The sequence below is a fragment of the Python bivittatus genome, unplaced genomic scaffold (genome assembly GCF_059951505.1).
Source record: "Python bivittatus isolate LINGU-HERP-01145 unplaced genomic scaffold, Pbiv_v1 ctg000700_np1212, whole genome shotgun sequence".
In the NCBI taxonomy this organism is placed as follows: Eukaryota; Metazoa; Chordata; class Lepidosauria; order Squamata; family Pythonidae; genus Python; species Python bivittatus.
The window spans coordinates 55,802,465-55,807,367 of record NW_028277098.1 but is presented as its reverse complement, the minus strand read 5'-3'; positions in this window follow the sequence as shown (position 1 = coordinate 55,807,367).

The window sequence follows — 4,903 nt, the reverse complement described above, 5'->3', positions numbered from 1 at the left end:
GTGTTTTCCAGCAGCATTATAATGAATGTGTGTGAGAGTGTGTGAGTGAGTGTGTTCTTTCATGCTTTCATCTGGGAACCTTGGTTCTTGCTGTATTCTGAAGGCTGAAATGTGTGAGTCACTACTGAGGCTCAAATATGATTCATTCCTGCCGCTCTTCAGGTGGGACACAGTTAGACTGCCAAGAGTGGAGAGAAATCTAGTCCGCCTTCCTGTTCTTGGGGGAGGACAGAGTGGGAGGAGAAAATGCGAGGAGGAGGTGATGGGGGTGGGAGGAATGAGCAATAGTGCAGGGAAAACATTACACATGTAGGAAAGAGATCACCCCCATTGATGTTGCTCTTAGTCAGGCAAGAAAGTGAGACAACCACTCAGCCTTTTATTGGAGAATTGAAGCTACAGTGGCTGGCAAAATGCTCAGGAATGGAGAAGCAGTTCAGAAGCTCCATGGTATATAGTGGATGTCCTTGTGTGGACTGCTTGGATGAAGGCTTGCATCCTTGACCACTTGCTTCCCCAAACCAACTACAGACACTAAGAAGAAAACAGAAAAGAACAACAATACACTGAATATTATTGGAAGGCTAAACTAGTTCCCCCTGATCAAAAATAGCAATAGCTAGGTCTATTTAGGAAAAAAGTGGGTAAGGAGAGTATATATAAAAAATTATGCAGGGTTAAAATCTCTAGAAATGATTTTTCCAGCCTAGATTAGTCAAACTGAATAGTGGGAAATGCAGAAGAGACAAAAGGGAATGCTTCCTCACAGAGCTCCTATTTAAAATGATAGAATGCATTTCTTTGTCATTTGAAGATGCAGCAATATAAATGGCTTGAAAATAGGATAAGACAGATTCCTGGTCTAAAAAACTACCTGTGGCTATTAATAGGAACTGCTATACACTGTCTCCAGAATCAGAGGCAGCATGTTGTTAGTCACCATTTACTAGAACAGCAGTGGTAAGAAGCTAATGTCCATATTATTTATACACACGCATGCACACACACACACACACACACACGCAGAGTATTTCATCCCTCATTAAAACATAATTATAAAAATAAACCAGTAGTTGCCCACAATCACACTATAGGCTAAAGGGCCATTGAAATAAGTTAGTCTTCAAGACCTTCTGGAATAAAAGGAGAGTAGGGGCCAACTGTACTTTTGTAGACAACATATTCCAGAAAGGGGGGTTGCTATTATAGAGAAGGCTTAATCCCTGGGCCTGATATTTATGGCAGCCGTCTTAGGCCTTACTCATCAAAAGCCTAAGAATTTCAGCATCCCATTTCTCATAGTGGTTGACCACGTTTTTCTAGAAACAAGACTTTGAACTTAGGCTTTTGATGTGGTCCAGCAGAACTCTTACATCTCAGTTGAATAGTCCTGATGCTCCTTGTTGGCAGTATAAAGTCTTTCTGCATCTAAATATAAGTTTAGAAATACAACAAGCACTGGGTATGGCTCTATGTATTCCTTTACAGAAAGAAAGAAGACATTTGATTTATCTTCCAATTATACCCCATTTTTATTGTAATTTTATTAAAAATTACAGCAATAAAAACTAATACAAACTGAAAAAGAAAAGAATAAAAAGAAAAAAGAAAAAGTGCATAAAAGAAAAAATAATATAGTAAAGAAAAAGAATATATATATATATATATATATATATATATATATATATATATATAAAGAAATGACTTCCCCCTTCATCACAACAAATATAAACAATTTTAGTAACTTATCACCTTCTCTTAAAATACAACAAATGATCTCTTCTTCCCATATCCCACTTCTTATCTATAAACAAATCCTTAAAGCCACATCATTGGGCAGAAATTATTACGTTCTTTTGAATACCTTCCCTGAATGCCTTCCAGAGGTGTGAAGACTAAAATTCCCAGCAGTGCCAACTGTCATGGACAGTGGGTGGGAATTCTGAAGCATGCAGTCGGGATTCATCTACAGGAAACCAGGATGCTGAAAGGGGTATAGAAAAGTCAATGGGAGTGGGTAGGAGAATATCCCTGGACAGGCAGTTTTTCACATTTCTGTGTGTGTGTGTGTCCATGGCCATAGCATGCAAGATGATAACCTGAAGTGGGCAAGCAAAGCCAGGATTTCTCAGAATTGGGATAGTTTATTTGTTTGTTTATTTATTTACCCACATTTGTATGCTGCCTATTCATACAACTCCAGCTTTAGCGGTGTTGGGGGGTGATGTGGGAGCTAACTTAATATTCTGGGCATATTTTATGGCTTAATAGATTTATAACATTTTTCACCTAAAATGGCAGAAAATACAGGGAAAGTGTTCAGCAGTTTGACACTGAAGATTGGCAGCATGGTCAAAGGGAGCTCCAAAGGCCACAGAAATGTAGTTTGGGAGCCTTTATTCATGGAGCATCATAAAAAGGGGGTTGAGTGTATCTAGGTAAAATTCACTTTGTGGAAGCCTCAGAAAGCAATCTGTGTGAACTAAATTGATGCCAACTGATACTGGTAGAAGTAAGTTGGATGTATGTTAAAACAACCACACTGCTGTTGCTTCCATGTGCTTTGATCTTCCTAGTTATACTAGTTGGGCACAAACTGGTTCTTACTGGCTTTGAAATAACCCAGCATCTCCAATGGTGGCAGCTCCTCCTTCCCATTCCCTCCCCCCCGCACCCCCTCCCCCAGCTCAAAGCTGGCATCATCTGCTTTTGTCAACAGTGATTGAAAACCAAACCCGGCTGGCATGCTTTCTCTGTGATCGTGTTAATTAAGAAATACATTTAATTAGCAGCACCCCAGCTGTGACTCAGATAATAATCATGATATAAACATGAGAAGGTTTTAACCATTTCTATCAGGATACATTAAAATGAGACGGAGGCAAGAACATGACCACAGTGGTGGCCAGCTCCTGAGAGACATTTCTTTCTCTCGGATGATCCTCCCCAGTGAGAGAAGAGGCAGATATCAGATCTCTTCCCTACACACCCAACTGATCCCACAAGTTGTGCTTCAGAAGAGGGACTTTGAGAGAGTTTAGGACAGAAAGGGAGCATGAAAGCTGAAGATGCATATAGGAAATGATTAAATTATTGCCATCCATGAAATTTTTACTGGAACTAATTAGGGATGGAGAGATGTTACACTAAATTCTAGGTATGTTTATTCATAAAGAAGTTGTGCTTAGTTGAGTTTAATGGGATTATTCCAAGTATGTCTATCAGAGTGCAACCATAGTTAATCAATTGGCTTAGTCATAAATAGATTAACAATGTGTCCTGTGATTAACTGAGCAGTGGGTATTTTCAAGTTTTAGAGCAATCTAGAAGTATACATTGGTTTGTGAGAAGAGAAACTCCTCTCAAGGTCTTTGCTTGTATCCTGAGTATGTTGAAATAGTTTTGAGACTCCTTGTATGGACAGAATTCACTTAAAGGAAAATGTGGATCTGTAAGGCTCATTCCCAGGAAAATATATTCAGGATTACGATCTAAAAAAGGTTCCTGTTCTTTCCCTCTTTCATCATATGTACCCCCTCCCTCCCCTGTAGGACACTGAGCTCTGTCAGTAGAGGGAACTCAGTCTATCCAGGGTATCCTTGCTGTCAATGGTAGATCATAGTCTGCAGGCTGGAAGGCAAGACACTATGGTGGAGAGGTGGCCTTCCCAACTGAAAAAGAAAAAGTGAGAGATAAGCATGTAAGTGATCTTCTTCCCAAAGCAGAAGTGTGGGGAGAAATAGGCCTCCTCTTGGGAGATTTCTGAATGGCTAAATATTTTGCCAATTGCAGTGCACTTCCCCCAAAGCGCAGCTGGAATTATGGGAGCCCTGAGGTATATTCTGGAGTACAGGCCATGTTTTTCCCATATCTGATAGACCTCCAACTATCTCTTAAAATGGGGTTGTCCATAAACATCTGCAAGGAGGGGCAAATGGTAAATTGTGCATTGCAATGTGAGAACACAAGTTCTGCATGTGTTGTTGTAATGCAAGTACAAAAGGGCGGAGCTTGCATGGAAATGCCTTGATGCATGTTTCATCATTTTGGCATTATTATGGTTAGGGACAGATGCCCATGTAGCTGTCTGCTATGGCATGTTTATGTATTATCTAAAAGCAAGCAAACTTCCTAGAAAATGATCATTTGTATTCATATACAGAACAGCTATACATTAATCAAATATTTAATTTTAGTTGATTTATGAGATTAGCCAACTAAGGATTCTTTTTTAATTAGGTAAGGGTCTTAGTTCTGGCATATTTATGATCAGTGAAAGTCAAATTCATATTTTTGTGAAAATGACTGCAAAATACAACTTTGCCTTCAATGTTAAATACACTTGTGATAATAGTGCAATGGTTTATTGGATTTGCCCACCAGCCATAAGGAAAAAAAAAACTTCCTTGAATGAATCAAATCTTTATTTATTTATTTATTTTTAAGTATGACTATGGAGATTAACTGTCACAGTCTGCCTCTACTTGGTGTCCTCCACATGTGTTAGACTGCAGCTGTTTCAGCTATACTAAACTACAATTCTGAGAGTTGTGTGTGTGTGCGTGCCTTTGGGTCAGCTTTGACTTCTGGTGATTGCATGGACAAGTCCCTGAAGTTTTCTTGGCAAGATTTTGAAGTGGTTTCCATTGCCTCCTTCCTAGGGCTGAGAGAGAGTGACTGGCCCAAGGCCACCCAGTTGGCTTTGTGACTAAGGTAGGACTAGAACTTATGATCTTATGGTTTCTAGCCTGGTGCCTTAACCACTACTCCAAACTGGCCCTCTCTGAGAGTTAACATCCAGTGATTTGGAAGACAACCAGATTGGAGAAAGCTGAACTGTGGACTAACATACAATACAAATCATGTGAGTTCTGAAAATGTACCTAGATCTTAAGGAAACTGT